At 34.9% G+C, this 24,284-nt stretch overlaps 1 protein-coding gene and 1 pseudogene across 17 annotated transcripts in view; both read right to left on the bottom strand.

Annotated features, from left to right (window-relative positions):
* The window catches only part of GRM7 (glutamate metabotropic receptor 7), a 761,960-nt gene that overhangs the window by 326,016 nt on the left and 411,660 nt on the right, over positions 1-24,284 (bottom strand). The gene's annotated exons all lie outside the window — the stretch shown is intronic.
* Positions 11,750-11,871, bottom strand: LOC118601833 (annotated as a pseudogene).

Here is a 24,284-nt window from a genome sequence, read left to right as displayed (position 1 = left end):
CACTTTTATTTTCAAACACAGAAAACTGAAGCTTGGAATGAAGTGACCTCACCAATATTACACAAGTAGCAAGCAGTAGAACTGATATCTGAACTAACATAGCTTTCCATTACTCTTCACATAAACTTCATATAACATATAACTTTAGGGCTATTATGTATATTACCTACAAGGAAATAATCACTAATTTTTTTTTCAATGAGTTTGTCAATTAAACAGCAGTCGTGATAGATCAGTAGTGGTGGATATCATCATGTCTATTAATTAGAACAAATGCATAAGCTAGCACACGAGAGGCAGTTCACAATGAAATTATACTGAATTTAAAATATTTGGCTATGAAAAAAAGACTTGCTCAATGTTTCTCAAAATTTGTACATCTTACATCAATATTACTTTACAATTATGCTGAGATCATGACAAAAGAATGATTATTTTTAAGCATGGTCATTTTGCTTTTTGATAATCATCATATATATATGCATATGAACATATTTAAACTCATTAATATCTGACAATAGATTTTTTAAAACTAGAATATATCTTTAATGATGAGAACTTACTACGCTGTGTTTTAAAATGTCCAAAATAATTATCATTACTTTGTTTCTCACTCCTACTGGAATGCTGATAACATAGTTTTAACTTTCATTCATCTGTGTCCCATGCACCTTAATCATGCTGTTACAAATGGCTCAAAAATTACCATTTATAAAAAGTATTTCAAATATAATATTATGATATAACTCTCCATTTCTAGTTTTACTCTTTCATCTCTCAGATCACTATGATGTAGGAGTGTTGTAATATTATACTACCATGAAAGCTGAAACTTAAGACTTGAACAATCTAGTTGGTCTGATATGTGCCTGATGTGTGAACATTGATTAGAGCCTCCTTAACCCTTGGAATCAGCAAAAGTCCTCCCTAGGGATCCTCCAATTCTATAGTTTCTAATTGAAATAATTCTAAACCTTGGGACTCTGTATGAGTAATATTTATCCAAATCTCTTTTCCTTCCTTGAATATAAGTTCTTGAGAACCCATTCGGGGTCAGGTGTTATCAACAGTCTGGATAAAATATCCATTAGTTTCTATAGCTCTAGTGGGAAAGTGAACTGTCCCACTTCTGTCCTTTGGAGTTTTTCTCCCCAAATCTATGAGCCATATATTTTCAATATATATATATTTTTTAAATTAGCATGCACTGGTTTCTGTTGTTTGCAACCACAGAACCTTGAATAATACAAAAGTTCCAAAGTGTTTTCCCAGATTCCAGAAACAGGATAAGGTAACCTGTAGGCAGTGACTAAAACCACAATAAAACAGATATGTGGATATTAGTAAGAATGATTTAGAAAACCAGAAAATCAAATAGTGATGACAAATACAAAGAACAGAAATGAAATCATGTGTAAGAAATAGCCAGACAAGAAGGATCAAGAGGAAACTGTCCTGCCATAGAATATGATTAAGAAAAACAAACAAACAAACAAACAAACAAAAAACAAGAATGGCTCTGAATGACTTTAGATCCAGGCTTGGAATTTTTAGTTGGTTGGTGTTCAGAACACAAGACAACATAAACAAATGCATAGGGTAGAGGTGGCTACTGATGAAATTCTGAAAGATATTTTCAAAATTAAGAAAAAAATTCTAGTTAAAAACATACTTATTATTTATAAGTCTGTACTGGTTATTTAGAATGCCAAATCTTTGCTTGCATCAGAGGCTAGATAATAAGAAATAATAAAATAAAATAAATAAAATAAAATAAAATAAAATAAAATGAATAATTAAACAAAGAAGTAACGAGTAACACTGGATATATTGTGGCACTTGGAGGTTCTAATGGTCATTGAACTCATTTAAAGGTGTTTCTTTTTCTTTTAAGGGTAAAATTTGGGGGTTAGGCACCATAACAATAACCACAGTTTAGACAGAGTTTCAGAATGCATCAACAAAAGTATGCCCAGAATGGGACTGTCTTTAAACATGAATATGGAGAATGTCTGATCTTTCAAAATATAGGATCTTATAGAAAAGGAAAATTTAATAAGAAAAGAAAAAAAAGTTTAGAGACTAGTGATTTTGTTCCACCAGAATGCTATGCATTAATGTTACCACCTTTTAATGATTATTTACCCATAATCAGCTCATATACTTCTAGTCATGCAACTCACCACAACATCACATGACATTTTGTCCAACCAGGAGACATTACGCATTGGTAAAAACAGCCTGCAAAGCAGTCACAACTTTATTCACTTAAGTGGAGAAATGGTTTAACAAACTACATTTGCTTGACTAGGATATCATGTATTATGGATGGACTGGACTTTCTAATGTGAGGTAAATGAAGGCACTGAATAAAAAGATATTAGTGAGCAGGAATATTAGGAAAATATTTAGAATCTATGACAAAAAAAAACACTGCTTTGTAGAACTTTGGACATGATCTACATAATTATAATTTTTATGGTAATCCCAATTAGTTTTTACCTGGTATACTAAAGTGTAGTACAAAAGATTAATTCTTTGTCATGTTAATTTTCCTAAAGAGAGTATTTGTATATTTTTATGACTTTTTACTAATTTAATTGCCTTTTTACCCCCAAATAATCTAAATGTATAAATATTTCATGCTTTATTTTCGGATGTTTGCTAATATCTCTTTTCTGTGCAAAATGGTTTGTGAATAAATATACATAGGTTGATCTGAAGACTTATATTCATTCATTCATCTAGTCTCTCCTTCTCTCTCTATACCCACACAGACACAGACACACATGCACAAATACAAAAGCATCCTCATGCTTGCCAACATTGCATAATTGAAATTTCACGGTCAAAATGAGTTTTCTGAAACATCAGAGTGGAACATTAATCATGGTAAAATAGTTATCTATAAATAGTCAGATTTCTGCTGGCAATTTATGTCTGCTAAAAAGTTCAGTAACTAATAAAGACCTTACTTGCCTTAATGACTAACTCACCTCTTAGTGATTAGAAGAAATCTCAAGGAGAATCTTTATTTGAAACTGAATTCAAAAAAAAAAAAAAAAAGAGGAGGAATTGGTCAATAATGGGAAAATAAGAGAATCACTGGGGTAAGTGCCTTGCTTATCATGAAGTTTATATTCTTTTTAGTATTGTTCCGCCAACATTTTCTGCATGCCTATCACGTGCCATGTTCTGAACTCACTTATTAGAATGCAAAGTCTACTCAAAGAGGGATACAAAAAAGAAAGTCAGAAAACATAAAAGTATGTCCTCTGGATAGAAACATTCAAAGGTAATATAGTTCAGTTAGTTTTATAAGAAATACCTAACAAAAACACTTGAGTGTAAAACTGCAGTACGCACACACACACACACACACACACACACACACCTGTAAAATGGTGAAGAAAAAGTCACTTTAAAATAAAACATATAGACTTGAGGAAATTCTCTAATTTCAAATTTATAAAGTACTTGCACAATATAGTGAGGGGCAGGATCATAAATAAAAAGGAGTAATAAAATGGGACAGTAACCAATAAAAATAATCTGTATTTAGTAGAGAAGCTTATCACAAAGGCATTAGGCTGTACTTTAAGTCCACATACACACACAAAAATGTTATTTGCAAAAAAAAAAAAGAATTCCATGGTAAAAAATTTTTGGAAGCCCTGGATTAAAGTTAAATTGACTTTTTTAATTGCAGAACCTCTCAGAGCCTTTATACTATTAAAATATATTGTGAACCTTCTAGAAAAAAAATAGTAAAATACATTTTAAAATTTTATTTGGCATGGAATACTTCCAGTACAAAGCTTTGCAACACTAGTGTTCTATGAAAGATACTTAGGAAACTGGTCAAGATAATCACTGAATGCCTTCAACCTTTTAGAATATTACTTATTAATTAGATGACTATAGGTGATGACCTCCTGGGATTTAATCCATGCATTCTTGTTTGTGCAATTTCTGGTGATAACCTGAATTCTATTCTTTCTTGGTTTATCATCACTTGGCCTCTGGAATCATAAGCCCCCATATATGTAAGATCTCTCCTTTTTACTCCTAGGGATCTTTACAGATTTGCTACCTTCCCCTAGCTCTCCAAATAGAATCCCTCAATTGCTAATCTGATTTTAAACTTCCAATCCTCTAAAGAGAGTTTTTTGTAATATGTAATCTTAGAATTGCTTGGAGGACTGAAGTAAAGGATGAGGAGGAGAAGAATGTAGCAAAACATTATATAGGTTTATGTTTGAGGTCATAATTTCACATACCTACAAGGGCCAGGCAGGTATGATATGAATTAAGCAGCTAGATATTAGCCTATTGGATTGGAAGCAATTTTTTTTACAGCCACAAATAACTAATTTTCTTATTACTTGCAATCCTCTTGATTAGTCTTTTAATTTCCTACTTTTGATAAAGATATGAACACAGAGGAAGTTTTCCTGATTATAGAGGAAAATGAGACTGCAAAAGCTAAGCTCCATGGTGACCATTTAGCTTTAACATCAAAAAGACCACGAAGGACAGAGACTGTGATGCTCTGGCAGTGGGGAGGATGCAAGTTCGGACAAAATATGGTACTCTCCGCTACAGCAATCTATTCAGCTGTAATCACCACTAGTCAAAAAAACAGGCAATGTAGCAAGACATTCTAATTTTATTTTAAAAGAGGTCAGATATTCATATATGAAAAATCTCTGGCTTTTAAATATTATTTCAATATTTTTGTAGCTCCCTGGGAAAGAAAATATGTCTGTAGAAACTGCAAGTTGGGATTTCGGGTTGAGGATAAGGTGAGAGGAGAAAAGAAAGTCTTTGGAGTTGGGTAGGAAGGACACTCTTGGAATAGTTTTTGTTAATTGCTAAGTTCCAATATGCTTGAGGTAAAAAAACAATGGCATGAATGGAGAGAGAGTAGTGTCATAGAGCTTCATAAATTTCATCTTCTGTGTACCCTTTAAAGACATAAGCAAAAAATATGTCTTGTTGCTTATTCTCACCTGTTTGGACAGTGTGACCCACAGCTTCGATAGGGTTGCAGAATAAAACAATGTTATTTTTATGATGGTGGGGTTTGGGTCATTTAATAAAGCAGCCAAGTGAATGTTAAGGACAAGGAACCTGAAGGTGGTGAAAGGACAGCAGGTAGCCCCATAGTATATTTTGAGTTTTCTGGGACAAAAGATGCATATCTTCTAACTGCTCTGATAGCCAACGACAATTGGAGGAAACATCAATTTCCTCTGATGAAAACAAGGAATCTGTTTGCATTAAGAGAAGAAGAGATAAATAGTATGAGCTTTAAAGTGAGATTAACCTTGAATTTGAATCTTGGCTCCATCCTTTACTAACTGAGAACTCTGTGAAAGTCACTTAAGTTTCAGAGTTTCAGCATCCTCATAAAAAAAAACAAACAAACAAACAAACAAACAAAAAAAAAAAAACAAGAAGAGAAATGGCCAACAGGGTAGATATAAGAGAAAAATGAGGTCAGGTGTCTTCAATAATGAGAAATTTGTCTGATGTCCTACAGACCTCAGAGATTACCCCTCAGATTTTATTATTTGATTATATATTGTCATTTACTCTTATGCCTTAAACCAGAGGGAGTTCGCTTATAATGGAATCCATAAAACATTTTTCACTGGGCATTCTCTGGTTTACTATGTTTAAATGCCAGAATATCATCAGGCGAAACTCTAACCTATAATAATATCAAACAATGCTAGTTTGGGGTATTATTGAATTACATTAAAAGAAGAAAAAACAGACAAAGAAATGTAACACATAGTTATGAATTACTCTTGGTGGTATGAGCTAAAAGTGGTATTAGTAACCTGGAACAATAAACTTTTTCTAAGTCATTTTAGAAAGCAATATTATACATGAGTACATTGTAGAGGATCACGGTGACTACTAAAAGGATGAAGTAAACTGTAAACAACACAAAATGGCATTGTTCTTTTGTTTCGTGAATGGGTGCTTGTACAGGATCAAGAATTCCAGCTATGGCCTCATACACAGATGAAATAAGGATTGTATTTCCAAAAGTGTAGTGATAATATGCTCTGGAAAACTACAAGATTATTTAAAAAGTAGGTCTAGAGATGACAAAAATAATTAGGCTTAAAGATGCTTATGAAACATTTGAACATAATTATTTTATGAAAAGAAGAATCTAAAGAATTCTTAAGAAGAGTCAATTGTCATTCTTTACATGAATTAAACAGTATATAGAATAAAATTAGTACATTAAAGTACATAAATAGATATTTAATTATTTCATCTACACACTTAACAGTTACACATACAATTGGCCAAACATAAATGTTTTTGAATTGTTATAGGGAAAATGGAAGGTTGTTTTATATTGGTGATAAATAATAAATTGATAAATCTTGTTCTATAAGGATTTGGTCAATCCCTATACTACTGAATGTTCCTCAGAGGCTGGGCCCAGTCATAGTAATGAACTTGACTTAAGTTGCACAGAGCTAGGGCACATGGAGAAACTGCATTTCATTTACTTTGATACCATGAGTTGAAAATATATCCCTTCCTGTTTATGACTACCTTCAGGACTTGAGCACCAATGAATACCAGTGCAGAACACATGTGGAGAGGACAAATTCAAAATTAGAAATGTTCAGACTGTACTTGAGGAGCATTATGTCCTGAGTTCTGCATGACAAGCCCATCAGCTGGGCCACTTTATGCTGATAGAAAATAAGATGACATATTACAGCAATCTGCAACTGAAAGTTTGCAATGGCTGGTCTCTTAATGAATAGAGAAAGAAATTTATGTCAAATGGTAACCAGGTAAATGATGAAGAAAATTAAACTATATGAAGAGGAAGAAGGAATAAAAATGTTCACTGTGAGGAACTAAGTTGACAGAAGCACTGACATAAACTTTAAGAACCTGTCAGACAGTATTCTAAAGCATAATTTATGAAAGGCGATGGAAGGAAGACAGTTTCTTAAAAGGACCACGCTCAGATTTGTCTACCTATATTTTATTGAGAGAAGGACTACAGGGACTACATTTCACATTCCCTTGCATTAGAAATGTTCATTTAATTATCTTTCCCTGGTAAGATATGAACAGAAGTGATGTGCATCGCTTCTGGACAACGCTTTTAAGAAGCATGTGGATTTTGTCTACATTCTAGAAATTTCCACAGGCTGAAAGTAACTATGAGGCTGTAGAGTAGTAACTCTAAGACTTTAGTGTGCATCAGAATCACCTAGAGGGCACTTGTGCAAACACAGATTCTGGGCCCTATCCCCCTAGTTTCTGATTCAGTACATCTGGGATGAAATCTCATATTCTGCAGTTCTAATAAGTTTCCAGGTGATCCTGATGTTGCTGGTACAGGAGAACCACTATCTGAGGAACAGAAGAGCTGTGTAATGAGAGGAGTCTGGGTCCTAGAATCACTGTGTGGATGAAAGTCACCTGCTAATTATGGATATATGTTTGCAGCTTTATATTTTTGGGGGTCTATTTGCTAAAGCAGCTTTCATTATTCTAATTTATAGTGAGGCCAAACGAATAAGGAATGTTTGAAGACAGTATGAGTGTTTAACCAAGACTTGAGAGAAATATAAGAGATGTTTCAGCTGATGTGGAGGAACAAATGTAAGCAAGGAACTAGCTGTAGGAAAGAAAAAATAAGGAGTGAATTAGAGATGAGAGTGGAAATGGAGATCCTGGTGTGGTTGGAACATGCCAATAGTCTTGCCTAGCTACAGAAAAGAATTAGCATTAGCAAACACTACATCTCTACATATAAAATGGAGTCCTCATAATATAGCCTAGAACACCAGACTGAGTGGAAAATTTTACTCAAGTGAAAGAAACAAAAGGAAGTTCCTAAACAAGAGATTAACCAGGCTAATAAAAGTCACTACATAAAGGCCGATTGCCCGAAGGTTAGACTAAGAGGCTGAGCACGTGGACTCCAGGGGGCCATGTAGAAGCCTATTACCATTTCTCAGAACCACATAGATCTGGTTATCAGGATGATCTTATGACAAGGTCACTTGCTCAAACAGAGCCTCAATTTCCTTTTTTGTAATATAAGAATAATGACCTATCAGGGTTTTTTCTGTAAGAATTAAATGCAAGCATGTATGAAAAGCAGTTAGCACAATGCTTTGCTACAAACCCACAATAATTATTAGCTGGAAGGCCAGAATTAAGATGGAAGAAATAAAGAGGAAAGAATAAATCCAAGGAACAATATCAAAGAAGCAAGTTGAGGACTTTGAAACCAACATGTGTGGGAGACAAAATAGGCCTCAGATTAAGATGTCTAATCTTTGATGCCTGAAAAGAGTGGGATAAGAGATAGAAATGGTGAAGGTAGAAAGATGCAAGACAAAGAAGGATTGTGTTTTGTTTTTATTCCCCTATGTTTGGTTCACATTTGGTTGAAGGTAGCTTCGTGGAAGCCCTTGACCAAAATGAGATGTTAGGGTGTTTGGATACTGCAAACTTCCAAAGAACTGTGGCAAAAATACATCGTGGTTGGCATACTTACTTAAAAAAAAAATCCTCATTGTTTGCTGATCTGGATGGGCCTATGATAGGAAAATTTACTCCAAATTTAATTTAGGGTGTTGGAGAGAATATTTTCCAAATTGAAGTGACTCATTCCCAAGTGAATCTCATTGGCACATATGAAAATGTTGCAAGTGACCCAAGAAGGGTTCAGAAAGTGGAAGGTTTCACTTTTGAATGAATCTATGGTTATGCAGTAAATGCCAACTATCCATTTACAGAGGAAAACAGAAGATGCAACAGAGGTCTAGGCGCGTTGTCTTAAACTCAAAGGCATTGTAAAGAGCAGCCTTGAAATATTTTTGAACGTGTTGTGATAGCACTGTAGCAACAACACTCCATTTAAATTTCGGAGCCATCCTTCTCACTAAACGTACTTGAAGTCTTCTTTGAAACTGTGATGACATTTTATTGATTTCACTAAGTGACTGGGATTGATTGAAAACACTAAAAATTCCTCAAGGGTGTTTTTCCCTGGTGGATGTTCTGTTTATTTTTAATACAGTGTTTTCCTTCCATAACCCATCTGCTGGACTATTTTGTCTGTCTGGTTTCTTTTAAAGAGTCTAGGTACAGCATAAGATCTCACTAGGTCTTAGCTGAAGTCAAAAGTCCCAAAGTGGGTGTTAAAGTCTGTCAAAAAGTTTAAGATTTCTTGTTTCAGACTAACGATTTTTCTTGATACCAGAGTTCACCTAGAATTGCCCTCTTACTGGAAATCATCAGATTAGACATAATAAACATAATTTAAATAATAAAATCACAAAGAATTGGGGAAGAAATTTTTAAAAAGGAAATATATATTGTGCCTTGAGCTCATCAGCAATGTATTCACCTACTTTATAACAGAACAAGAATAAGGAGATGAAGGAAAATATGAATCTTATAATTATCATTTCCAGAGGAGAAATAAATTAAAACAGTCTCTCTTTTTCTCCCACACCACTGCAGTTGTATCTAGATGTTCCTGGGAGTGATTGTTCTTAGTGTCTCCAGAGAAGATTATTTTTCTCACAAGGAAATAATTCACTGGAGAAATCAAACAAACAATCCCAATGAAATTCACGGGATTCTTCTTAGTATTTCAATTCTTGTCTTAGTTCTAAAGAAGAAAATTATTTTATCTACTTTCTTACACAAACTGAAAACATAAAAACTTTTTGATGGCTCTTGAAATTCAGAAAATCCATCATTCAGAAAACTGAGGCGGGTTATTAAAATTGCTGCAGTTCACACTGGAACACATCATAGCTAATGTGATATAGACCACTTGCAGACAAATATACTGTCAACATATGAAATTAGTGCTTTTACAGTGTTGAAATCACCTATGCACACAGACAATGGATGATAAACAAAATAAGCATGATCTCATTCAACTACGGTCACTATTATCTAATTTAAATAAAACATAATAAGAGTCTTTGCCACAGTCTACTAGGTATATAAATGGCTAGATTAGTGGCTATTACACTGCAGTCAAGATATTTGGGGGAGAGGAGTTTGATTTGATTCATAGTCTATAATTACTTCCTTGTAATGACTTTGCTGATCATAACATCTTTGTACTCTGCTTGAAAGCTGCAACTGTACTTTACATTACTACATTGCTGTTTTTAAGTTTTAAAAACAACTTTTTTCAAATTTAACTTGATTTATTTTTTAAAAATTTGCTCATGAACACTTCTTACCTCAGCCTCCACAGTTCTCAACTTCCCCCAAAGGCTACACAAACGAAAAACAGGTAGCATTTAAAAGCAGAATTTCTCTTCGCTCATTATAGAGACTAGCTGTATGCTCTAATCCATAGCTTACATTTATTCAAGTACTTATTATATGTTAGACACTGTGCCTAAAGTAGACTGTAGAAATGGTCCGCTGGTCTTCAGGGAGTCAGAATAATTGCAAAGACCTGAGACATTCTATAAGCCACAAGTGGAAATCATTATCATTATTTTATAGGCAACGCCATATTAATTCAAATCAGGTTCAGACTTGGATATTTATAATGGAAATTTTAAATGTCACTTCTATAGTAGATGTTTCTCTCTACAACAATCACTCTTTCTAGGATTTTTATCACTCTCCATTTTATGCATTTTTCTTATTTTCAATAGACATTATTTGGCAAGTATACAACCAAAGATGTGTTTGTATAAATTTATATTTATATATATTGATATATATTTATATGAATAATCTCTCACATAAGAGAAAAGAAGCCTTTGCTTATTTCTGTGTCCTGACTTTATGTTAAGACAAATAGTCAACACTTTAGTTGTAGCCTCAATACGAGGGCACCAAATTCCTGAGTCTCTCACTCTCTGATTGCTGTATGCAATTTGTAGCTGGGGGTGCTCAAAAGGAATATCATGGGCACATGAAGAAATGATGAAAAGAGTGAAGTAATTCAGATGACAGATTTTAATCATCGTGAGAAAAGCCAGTTATAAAACCAAGCCATAGTCTGGTGACAACACAATTATTTCAAAGCTCTCTCAGCATTTCTGAAAAGAAGCATCCTGCTCTACCTTTAACAAGAGGGAATGCTGAAGAAGTTTCAGCATTTGGTCCTTTATTCCCAATGACAGATGTTTGCTTTGTTTCTGAGCTTCTGTAACTATTAAATAGTCCGCCTCTGTGTATCAATTTGATAATCAAAAAACTCGAACAATGGGTAGTATATAGTCTGCGAATAAAAATTTTTGCTAAAATGGCCTTATAAAAGAGCCATAAACTACTGTAATCTCTTACATCTTAGTGCCTCATGCTGATTAAAGAGGCCACATGCCAACCACATTATCATAGGTATGGATATAAATTTCCATAAGTGGATCATTTGAGTACCTGCCATGTACAATAACCACAATAAATATTAGCTAACATATTTTAATAAATCTACTAAGCTCCAGTACTCTTTTAAGCACTTATTAGATGTGAACTCACTTAATCCTTACAATAATCCCATAGAGGAGTGTTCCTATTACCAAATTTTATTTTTTCTATCTATCTATCTATCTATCTATCTATCTATCTATCTATCTATCCATCTATCTATCCATCATCCATCTATCATCTATCTATCATCTATCTATCATCTATCTATCTATCTATCTATCTATCTATCTATCTATCTATCTATCATCATCTATTATCTATTTATTTTTAACACCTACAGCACATGGTATTCCTAGATGGTCTTCCATCCAAGTACTAACCACCAGGCCTGACCCTGCTTAGCTTCTGAAATCAGATGAGATCAGGCATGTTCAGGGTGGCATGGCTGTAGGCCTCCCAAATTTTACATATGAGGGATTGCTGGCATCCAGACATTTAATAACATGTCGAAAGCCATAGACCACATAAGTGATGGTAATGGCTTTTCAACAGGCAATCTGGCTCTGGAGCCCATAATCTCAATGAAGACTTTACTAATTAAGCAGCATGGTACTCACAGTATGGTACTTGGCCTAGTACATCAGCATCATGTGGGAACTTGTTGGATATTCTTTGGCCCCAGCACAAATATACTGAGTTGGCGGGCACTCTGGGGTAGAGCCCAGGAGTCTGTGGGCTGTTAAGTTAACTGTTAAGTTAACAGTCCACAGGTAATTTTGAGGCAAAATAAAGACTGAGAATAACTAGTATTGGGAGGGCAGACATAAACAGATTAGGTTCCGCCTTCAATAAAATCGCAAGGTAGAAAATAACATTAAAATCTCTCCTGTCAATTATAAAAGTTGTGTTGGTCTCTACCATGGATCTGGACTTGGAAAACAGATGAGTGATGTGAAGAGTGCATGATTTTCACCAGATAGAAACATTAGAGAGTCTAGGACCTAGACATGTTTGGTATTTGTTGGCAAGTTTAGAAGTCTGCATTAAGGGCCGCCCAGGAAAAGCAACCAAAGCCAGAGTGAATACAACTTATAGATTATCTTAAAAATTACCATGAAATAGAACATAAACCCTGCAAGGAGGTGACTTGGGGGCTATGAATTCAAGATAAAGGGGTACAATAATGGGATGCTGTTTCTCATACATCTCATACTTGGACACATTTGTTGTTTTGGAAATCCTAGTGCCTAGTGTTGTCTATCATTCCTAAATGATCCTCCTATCTATATGATCTCTAATTTTAAATTTACATTCTGTGTGTTTAGCTTTGTCTCCTCAATAACAGGGGTGATAGATTAATGGTTCAGAGTATTGGTTCTCACCTCAGACAGTGTGAGTTCAAATCCCAACTCTCCTTTTAACTTGCTATGTGAAATTGAGCTAGTTATAAAATTCCCAAGTTTTAATTCCTTCAATATTGGGTATTAACTAAAAAGTTTAGGAAAGAATTAAACACATGTTAAAGACATAATAAACGCTCAATAAATATTAAGCCTCTAAATTAAATAATGAGTTCATTGTTGGGATCCACAAATTTTTGTACCCTGTCAAGTGATCTTTAAATGGAATGAATTCAAAAATACAAAAACTTTTGGCTAGTTTTCCTTATTTAATCAATATGCATAGCACACTGTTTACTAAAGTTTACCTCTAGCTACTAGATTATAAGCTTCTATAAGAGAGAAACAATGTTTTATAGGCCTTTGTAACAGCCCAATGCATAGTATGTGTTGAACAAATGTTTGTTAAATAAGGAAAACATGACCTGAATTTTACCATTACTTGCAATTTATCCTTATAACCCTTGCATAGCCAACAATCTTCTTTGATATTCTCCCTTTATTGATATTTGCCTATTATTGCTTGAAGTTAGATCTATTGAATTTTCACCCCTAGTGCTATTTCAGAAGTGCTCTAAAACCTGAGGAAATGTTATTTTCCATAACATCAGTTGCCTATGGCCTTTGGCTTTCACTCAGAGATGCTCTATGTTTTTTTAGTAAGTGCTTCTCTAAAGCTCTTTTTCTCAAACCATTTGTGCCAAAATTAACAATGCTTAAGAAAAAAGAGAAGCATCATTTGTGTTATCTTTCTTCATTTCTAGCATTTAGTTGTATTTGTGCTTTTTTTTTTTTCTACAGACATCTGCGAGAGCTTTAGGCTGCCTTTGCTAGTGCCAGATCCACACAGGGGTAGTACTAAACATTGGCCCTCACTGCTGTGTGAGGCTTTGTGCAGACGCACAACTCCTACCCTTTGCAAAGACAATTCGGGTTGGCTTTTATGACAGACCTTTGATTTCAGTTAAGGCTCTTGGGCAGAGATTGATGGTTACTACATTATCTTATTCATCATGAATATATTTTTTTCTTTTTTCAAGGAAAAAAAATAGTATAAATGATTAACCCAAAGCTGAGATAATATGGTTTAAGGCAAGGGCTCTCACTTCTGGAAATGTTCTCCTTCTAATCAGGAGGAAATATGAAAGTACAATAATAGATGTTTACGGAATATATATATATGTATGTGTGTATATATATATATATATATATTCTATATCATGTAGACTCTGATTCTGGACACTGTGAGACATTCAAAAAAGATTAATATGACACCGCTCTTGCTCAGAAGAAGCTTGTTATTTAGTAGAAAGATCGAAAACTATTCTAGTGACTTTAATGAGACCATTTATTCAACATATAAACTGTCCTGAATGTTTGCGTTAGAAGAAATATAACCATATTACCTTATACCTGAATATTCAAGATTATCTTAAAGAAAGCTATTTCTCAACTTCACAAGTTTCTAGACTTTCAGATAGTGATCTTTAGATCCACAAATGTATTAATTCTCTGGCTAATATTTTCCCCTTTCTGCTGTCCAAATGGATGCAATGAGTCAGCAGTCACTGGAGTGTCATTTTGTATTTGGTAGAATGTGTTCTTCGAGATAGTGGAACAATGACTGCCCAGTTATATAGGAAAAACAGCCCTATAACTTCTTCCTCCAAACATCCAGGGAGTATTCAATGAAGCTCTTCAAATTAGCCTTCCCACTCTTACTGAAGTATGACGGACTGGTCCTTGCTATGAAATAGTCTGTTTGTCTTTAGACTCAATTATTTTAAAACATGAAACCTGCACACCAGACATGCTAATCTTATAGGCACCACCTGCTTTACTGTTGCTCTAGCTGACTCAAAAACACTAAGGGGGCTGGGGCTCAGAGGATGGAAACTAACATTATTCTAACATAACAGGAGTGTTAATTTTAGATTCTATCAGAGACCAGTAAACCTAAGATACTGTGTTTACAAATAATGCTCATATCAGCTGAAAACTTAGACCCTGTGGTACTTACTGAAAAGATGTATCCCCCATATTACTTAAGCCTGCTTGAGAAAGAGAAGAGGCAGAAAACTAGAAATAGAGCATAAGAGTTCATATCTACTGCCTTGACCTTTGTGCTTTTGATTATTTCCCAGTCTGTTACAGGTTACGTGCTCCCTAAATGATCTTTGAGCAGCCACTGCTCTTTGGCAATTCATAAAAGATGAAATGGATTTATCCAGAGCTTTTGTGGAGAGATTCCAATATTCAATCATATCCATTCATAGTCCATGTTTGAGATATGATTCCTGTGATTCAATTTGTATCATTAAATTATTCCAAAATACAATTCTCTGTGGCTTGAGGATTTTTTATTTTGTAAATAAGGTTTTTACTTCTCTATTAATGTTGGCATACAATATTATAATAGTTGCAGGTGTAAACATGGTGATCAGACATTTATATACCTTACAAAGTGATCACCCCAATAAATCCAGTACCTATCTAACACCATGGTTATTACAACATTATTGACTATATTCCTTATGCTATACTTTATATCCTCATGACTATTTTGTAACTACAAATTTTATTTCTTAATATCTTCCCATTTTCACACTCCCAAACTCCCTCTTATCAAGCAACCATAAAAATGTTCTATCGATGAGTTTGTTTCTGTTTTGTTTTTATTTCGTTCTTTACATTCCACATGTAAGTGAAACCATATGGCATTTGTTTTCTCTGTCTGACTTACTCCACTCAGCACAATACCCTCTAGGTCCATTAATGTTGTTGCAGATGGCAAGATTTTATTCTTTTTTAATGGCTGAATAATATTCCATTGTCTATATATACCACCTCTTTTTTATCTATTCACCCATTGATGGACACCTAGGTTGCCTCCATATCTTGGCTATTATAAATAATGCTGCAATGAACATATGGATGCACATGTCTTTTCAAAGCCACATTTTGAGCTTTTTTGGATAAATATCCAGAAGTGGGAATACTGGATCCTTCTTTTTTATTTTTTGTTATAGCATTTTTTTTAAGTCTATTTTATCTGGTATAAGCATTGCTACTCCAGCTTTTTGTTTGTTTGTTTGCTTTCATTTTCATGAAACATCTTTTTCCATCCCTTTACTTTCAGTCCACATGTGTCTTTCAGTATGAAGTCAGTCTCTTGTAGGTAGCATATACAGGGATCTTGTTTTCTTATTCATTCAGCCACCTTATGTATTTTGGAGTGTTTAATCCATAGGCATTTAAAGTAATTGTTGATAGATATGTAGTTATTGCTATTTTATTATTCATGTTTTTGATCTTCTTTTATTTAAGGAAGTTCTAACATTTCTTGCAATACTGGTTTGGTGTTGACAAACTGCTTTAGCTTTTTCCTTTCTGGGAAGCTCTTTATCTGTCCTTTGATTCTAAATGATAGCTTTGATCGGTAGAGTAATCTTGGTTGTAGGTCCTTGCTTTTCATCACTTTGAATATTTCCCGCCAACCCCTCTGGCCTACAATGTTTCTGTTGAGATATTATCTGACAGTCTTATGGGAGCCTCCTCATAAGTAACTAATTACTTTTCTCTTGATACTTTTAAGATTGTCTCTTTGTCTTTAACCTTTGGTATTTTAGTTGTGATGTATTTTGGTATGGGCATCTTTGAGTCATCTTATTTGAGACTCCCTGCACTTCCCAGGCTTTTATACCTATTCCCTGCACCAGGATAGGAAAGTGTTCCATTAATATTTTCTCAAATAGGTTTTCAATTTCTTGCTGTCTCTATTCTCTTTCCGGTACTCCTGTGATGCATATGTTGGTATGCTTGATGCTATCCTAAAGGCCCCTTAAAATATTCTCTTTTTTTTGCATTCTTTTTTCTTTTTGTTATTCTGATGGCATGTTTCTGATACCTTATCTTCTAAATAAGGTAGCTGATTTAATCCTCTGTTTCATCTAATCTAATGTTAATCTCTCGAATGTATTCTTCATTCCAGTTATTTCATTCTTTATCTCTGACTGGTTCTTTTTTAGGTTTTCTATCTCCATTTTTATATTTCTAATATCTTTCTTAAAAATTCTCACTGAGTTCATCTACTCTGTCCCTAATATCATTGAGCACCCTTATAACCAGTGTTTTGAACTCTGTATTTGGTAGATTGCTTGTCTTCATTTTCTTTAGTTCTTTTTCTGGAGCTTTTCTTTTTAAGTTTATTGAGGTAATAACACTGGTTAATACAATTATATAATTTTCAGGTGTATTTTATCATTTGACATCTGTATATTCCATTTTGTGTTTACCATCCAAAGTCCAGTTTCCTTCAGCTGCCATATATTTGATCCCCTTTATTCACTTCGCCCTCCCCCACCCCCCCTGTATTTGACTCCCTTTACTCTGTCTACCTCCTCCCTCCTCCTCCATCTTCTACACACTGGTAACCACGACTCTATTGTCCACATCCATGAGTCTCTGCTTGTTTACCCTGTTCATTTGTTGCTTTTAGGTTTATATCTCGTATACAAGTGATATCATGTGATTTTCAACTTTTTCTGTCTGGCTTATTTCGCTTAGCATGTTTATCTCGAGGTCCATCCATGTTGTTGCAAATGGCAGTATTTCATTTCTTTTTATGGCTGAGTAATATTCCATTGTATATATGTACCACAGCTTCTTTAGCCAATCATCTATCATAGGACACTTCAGTTGCTTCCATGTGTGGGCCACTCTTTTTTTCTGGAGCTTTGTTCTATTCTTTCATTTGAGACATATTTCTTTGTCTCCCCAATTTGGCTGCCTTCCTCTGTTTGTTTCTATGTATTATGTAGAGCTGCTATGTCTCCCAGTCTTAGTAGAGTGGCTTTATGTAGAAAGTGTCCTATTGGATTCACTGGTGCAGTCTCCTTGGTCACCTGAGCTCGTTATATTGCTTATATGGGTTGTATGTGCCTTCCTGTTGTAGTTGAGCCTTGGTTGCTGTTTGCAGGTCAAGGGGTGGGATTGACTCATGGGCTTATTTGTTGTGAGAACTGGCCAGGGACTACAATGAAGGAGCTGTTGTGCAAGGGCTGACCCTATAGTACAGTACAGGATTCACTTAAGCAGGGCTCTGGTGTCTGCCCAGCCTTCTATAATTATGAAATTTAAAAGGCAAATGCTCTCCATGTAGCCATGAGATGCTGTTTGGATCCTCTAAGTAACACTCATAGCTGCTTACCACATTTGAAGATTCATGTGAGGAAAATGTGTTCTTAATTGAAGGAAACAATCTTTCAAGACTATTGTTATTGATTCTGTTATAGATTTATATATGACCCAGAGGGGAGTTAGGCAGACATAAACCCGCGATTTCAAAACTTATGTTACTTAGAAAGACCATTTGATACACTGAAAAGAGTTTATTGCCTGGCTCAAATGGATTGTTTTAGACCACAGCTTAGCTCCTTCTGTCTCAAGAGACTGTATGGAAACAGGAGGCTGCAATTCAGGTCCAACCCTCACTATTAACCACATATAAACTTAATTCTATTTCTTTCCCTGTAACTTTAGATAAACTGTATGTCCTCCCATTCCCCTTTCCCCACACAAAGTTATTGGGAGAACCACATTATATAATGAATGATAAGAAGCTGTAAGCTACAAACATTTGTACAAACTCAGAGCTGCAGTAACTCATGGGACAATAGGTCGATCTTCACTTTCATTATGTCATAGTGTCACTATTATTTTACTCAATACCATAAGGATTTGAAGTCTACTCTAGACAAAAGAAAAATTCCTGTTGGATATACCTTCAAAATATAACAAATCTGACCACTTTGCACCATTACTTCTGCTACCACCCTAGTATGAGTCACCATCATCTTCCCTGTTTTAAGTTTTAGCATCCTTTTCCAGATGCACCTAATGAGATTGCTTTGGGTTGGTCTACTTGTCATTGTTGTACTGCATGGAAACCTTGACGAAATACTCCCAACATTTAATTCCTTGACTCTTCCCCAATTCTTGAATATGAGAGCTAGTGGAGCCTTAGAGAGCTGCCTCTGAACTTTTTAAATATGGGAAAACTGAGGATCAGTGAGACAAGAGACTCTTCTTGTGTAATATGTTGTTATAGAAGTATTTAAAACATCGCATGTATCTTAAACATGTCTGTGCCTCTAACAGGACTAAGATGATGCCTTACAAATAATAGGAATTCAATATATATTTGACAAACTGACAGTGGAGTGAGTTTATGAAAACTTTTGGGTTCATTTAGGAAGGATTCCATCCACCTTGTCAACCTCCACGATTGGTAACATTAACATGCTCCACTTGTCAACCTCCATGATTGGTAACATTAACATTTCCTCTGTTGCACAACTGCATTTCTTCCTCCCAGAGGTGTTCTTAGAGTTAAGTTATTGGTACTTTCCGATGTTTCCCAAACACTAGTCGTTCATGCACCACCTTCAACATTTTTGCTAGATCCACGTACCATCTGTACCATTAATATATTTCTCTAAAACAAGTTTTACTAAATAAGCATATTTTAAAGGAAAATATATACATATATGTACATGTTTGTATACAATGTATGTATACATATACACACATATAAACATGTATTAAGAGAAAATATAAACATACACAAATACAATTGAATATTCATGAAATCACAGATGTGATACGCTGGAATATATTTTAAACTATGCTAAAATACATGATCATCAAAAATTTTAAATGGTCATTTTTAAATGATACACCTAAAATCATTTCATTGATGGTATATATAACACCCTTTCAGAAACTATTGTCTAATTGATTCACCTGGCTTTATTCTGAAAATCTGTCTCAACACCTCAGAGCAGGGCAAGGTAAAGCATAGGCAATTGGTAGGTTGGCCGCACATGCCCAGTTAGAAGGAACTGACATTTCTTAATTACTGGTCTTGCCCATCACGGGTCAAGTAGTTCTCCAAGGTCCAATGTGAGTGGGTGGCGGGGTAAAGATAATTATGGTGAAGCCTTGTTGAAGGGACCCACTTGTTGAATGATGAATGGAGTGGTAGTCAGTCTAGCTGTTCCACTTGGAATGAGTACCTTAGAAACCTGTTTCTTTTCTAGTGGAAGTGGTAGCAAAATAACAAAGTCTAGGAGAAAATTTGTTATCAGAATGTTCCTCAAGTGACTTGTGGCCCTGGTTCAGATACTCTAATGACGTCTTATGGCAGAAGACAGGCTATGATTAATGACGATGTCACAGAGCACATATCTTTCACACAGGCTAGGCTGTAAATATAAGGGGGTCTGGGATCTGATTTCTTTTCAGATTGTTTATCAAAGCCAATTCACAGAGAACTTTAATTTATGCTCAGAAGGAAGAACATTTGCAAAGAGACTAACAGGACCAGTATAATAGAAAGTGGACATACAAAAACATCAAAACAGACGTCATACATATACATATCCACAAAAACTTCGCATTATTTCTACCATATGAAAAACTCCATTCTAAGAAACATAGGAGTAAATCATAAACCTGACCTGTGAAGGATTTACCAAACAGGTTTCTATGTCTAGTAAAATTCATGTCAGATAAAAATGCATCTAGCTAAAAGTAGTAGAATTAATGAGTAACAGATCATAAACAGATTGGGCACATTTTTCTTTCCCAGAAAGTATTTTGAAGGCTGAAGTCTAAGGCCAGTGTTAAGGCTCAACAATGTCATTGGAGACTTAGTCTTATTTTAAATTTCCACTCTGAAGTGTTTACCATGTTGGTTTACTGACTCACAGGTGAAAGATGGCAGCCCCAGGCATAATGTCTGCATGTCAGACATGGAAATGGGTTAAGGTACAAAGGGTAGTGTTGTTGCTCATATCTCAGGGACCAAAACCTAGTCACCTGGTCATCTCTAAGCAGTTAAAATACTAAAGGAAGATAAAATACTAAGAGATAGTATAGCAGTGAGAGATTGGAATGGTTTGGGGGACATACAAATCAAACAGTTTCTTTTACATCAAATCTTCAGAGACTTCTGAACTAGGCCAACTGATCTTCACAGTGTTAATAACTTTTTTAAAAAAATTTTTAATCAACTATCACAGAACACAAAAATCATGAGTTAGTAAATGGTTCTCGATCTATTATCCTAAGTCAACCATGTGTAATATGTCTTCTCATAGGCAAATCTTTGTTTGCTCTAGAGTTTAGATAAGCCACAAACATTGCAGTTTAGTAGGTGACTCTGCAGTGTGACAGAAAAGCAGGGGTTTCAGCCTTTCAGAGCCCTAGGTTTGAAACTTGTCTTTGAAGCTTGGTACTAATAGCCCTAACTAAAATCACACCCTCTCAAAACTTCACTTTCCTCATCTACGAAATATCACTTATCTTTTCATTAAGTTTCTTCTGGACTTCTGGTGTTCTTATATGTTATTTAGAATAGTGACCATCTCAAAGCAGATGTTTAATAAATGGTTGCTTCTGGAATTAGTTGTGAGTTTAATGCCAGTTTGAGTTATACATCAGGGTCACCTGAAGGATTTGTTAAAAATGAAAAACTCAGGAGATAGGGCTCAAGAATCTTTATTTCTTAATAAGCTTCATTAGAGATTCAAGTTCAGAGTTTGGTGTGAAAAGTTAAGAGCTTGAACTGCTTTCTTCCATGAAGAAATATTTTCTACAGGGAAACTGCAATGTAGAAAGAGAATTTTGCACTAAAATAATACTAGAGGTCAAAATTTTATATAAATTAATATAAATTTGAATATGCTATCTTGGATTTTACGATGTTTTTCTTTGAAAACCCAGATAATATTTTTCATCATGGAATTATATTCAAATTGAGAAAAAAGACCCACAGTATTGTTTTTCCCCTCTTCCTTCCTGCCTGCCTGCCTGCCTGCCTTCCTTCCTTCCTTCCTTCCTTCCTTCCTTCCTTCCTTCCTTCTCTCCTTCCTTCCTTCCTTCTTTCTTTTGACAGAAGGAAGTTACCAGTTCTTTTGATTGGTAAAATATTAATGAGGAAATGCGAACCTGATCTGGCAATGAAGGAAGAAATTCATAGATATAACTCCAAGTCTGTCTTTAAAATAATATAAGAATATTTTCTTCAATGAGTTTATCTTTATTTGATAAAATATAATTTGAGCAATTACAAAGTTTTTAATGTACCTATTATGTGCTGGACACCAAATTAGGAGTTAACAAGAGAGATGCAGTATATGTTCCCATGAAGCTAAAATTCTAGAGACAAAGACAGACAGACATTCAACAGTTATTTATTCAAATAGGTACTTAAATGTGACTATAACATCTATGGTGAAAAAATATATATATAAAAGTCCCTTTGAGAAGTAACAAGGCACGTGCATGCAAAGAGTAGGAAGAAATAGTGAAGTCAAAGATAACATTGTGAACCAATGGTATCAGAAGGAAGACTTGTGAACTTGGAAACAAAAAGAAGCTTACAACCTACAGTGAAGGTCAGTGCATTTAAAGATCAGTAATCCAGAGAGAGGGGGCCTTATTTGTGCCAGAGAGGAGGCAGGCCAAATCATGCAGGGTTCTTTTGGCCTCAGGTGAGAAGGAGCCAAAATCTGACATCTCTCTTCTGAGTGACTTCCATGTCTCAAATCAAATGTCATACAAATTATAGAAAGGAAGGAAAAATATTTCCCCTTTGCAGAGAGCAAAAGAAATGGCAAAGATTTCACACTATTGAATGTGTAAAGTGTATTTCACATACTATTTGTTACATGTGTGTAGAAGGATGTATGCTAAAAAACCAGCCAAAGAGAAAGACAAAAGAAAAAATATTCAGTGACGTACAAATATACAGAGACATGAGGAAAAATTAGAAGGATAGATGGATTTCTTTTGATGTGTATGTAAATGGTTGCAGAGATAAAACAATAATAGTAATAATGGTGACAGTGGCGGTAACTGCAACAGTAAAAATAATGTTTGCGTGTTTACTATGTGTTTGGTGCTGTACTAAGAACTTTACACAAATGAACTATATACATATTAAACTAAAGTACTATATCGAACAGGTTGTTATTATAAGCAGGTTAAAAACAAACAAACTACTAACCTGATACTTCCCAAGTACCCTTCCTCCCTCTAAATGAGTTTATTATTTCTGCAAAGCTGCCTGAAGGAATCCATCTCTCTGCATAACTGGGGACCAGGCCCCCTCGTGGCTTCAGAATTATAACAATGCCACTCCTGAAGACCATGCTGAAGCAGCAGGACCAAGTGAGCCTCTCATACCATAAGGCATCCATGTTAGTGGGGGGAGTTATGTGATCTCAGCCTCCCAAAGCAGGTTTCATGTTAACCAGGAAGGACTGGATTCAACATGTAAAGATGAAGTAAACGTTATTCTTTTTCCTCTCTAGGCTTTGTCTTTGTTGATAATGTTATCTTGTGACTGGAAGTATGTTGTATATTCACCTAGAAAAGTTCCTCCTGTCAAAGCAGAGGTAGATACACACTCCCTTTCTACCCCACCCTACCCTGAGCATAGTCCTGGAGCTTGTCTTTACCCTTCCAACTGTCTGTGTCTGTGCATCTTTACTGTCTTTCTCAGTATCTTTCTGCATCTGCCTCATCCCCCACTTTCCTAGCTCCTTATCTTTCTTCTCAACCCTCCTAAGTCTCATTTCTTCCCTCTGAATGTCTCACTAACTGTACTTAAAAAAAAAAAAATACAATAGTAACTCACCTGCAGTTATATCAAATAAGTTTTAAAGACAAAATTAGCTCAACACAGACAGAGAGAAGACTCCTATCCAATAATTATTATTTGAACTTGTAAGTAGATCTCCTTGTATAAAACCATATGCTCAAGCTGTGTTTTTTTCCCTCAAAAAAAGTAATTTTATTTATTTTTTTGAGTACTGTTGTTCAACAGATGTTTGGAACCCTTAATTACTATAGTTATCATTTAAATCTAATTTTAAAGCTCTTTTCACTTTGCTAAGAATCAAGTGGTTCTCACACTTTTGGGAGAATAGAACAGGTAGTTTATTTTCCTTAGACAAGTTGGATTTCATTTTACTATAGAAGTTCTCTTAAACAGTGACTCATTGGGATGAAACACATATTCAAGTATAGTTTCTGTGCCCTTTCTAACTCATGACTTAGTTTAGGCAAAAATTTCTTCATTGCTAAGAGAGAGACAGACAGACAGACAGACAGACATTATAAACTAATTAAGTCGGGAGAAAGCCCAGAATCCCCTAAAGTTTTGATTGCTATATCATTTGAAAGAATAAAAGAAAAAATACTAATTTTTTAATACTACAAATGTTTTTGTAGATATTCTTGCAGAGATTCTTAAAGAAATGCTGTTCTGAAATAAATGACATTTGATCGGAGTGGTTATTTCAACACTATTTAGATTCCTGTAGCGCCAGCTGTGGATGACTTGGTGTCACCCCAGATTCTCTTTACCAGGCTGTGTTGGCTGCTAACAGCTCAAAG

This window comes from Rousettus aegyptiacus, unplaced genomic scaffold (assembly GCF_014176215.1).
Source record: "Rousettus aegyptiacus isolate mRouAeg1 unplaced genomic scaffold, mRouAeg1.p scaffold_m13_p_4, whole genome shotgun sequence".
In the NCBI taxonomy this organism is placed as follows: domain Eukaryota; kingdom Metazoa; phylum Chordata; class Mammalia; order Chiroptera; family Pteropodidae; genus Rousettus; species Rousettus aegyptiacus.
Note: the sequence above shows the minus strand (reverse complement) of the source record. Positions and strands in the feature narration are given on the sequence as shown.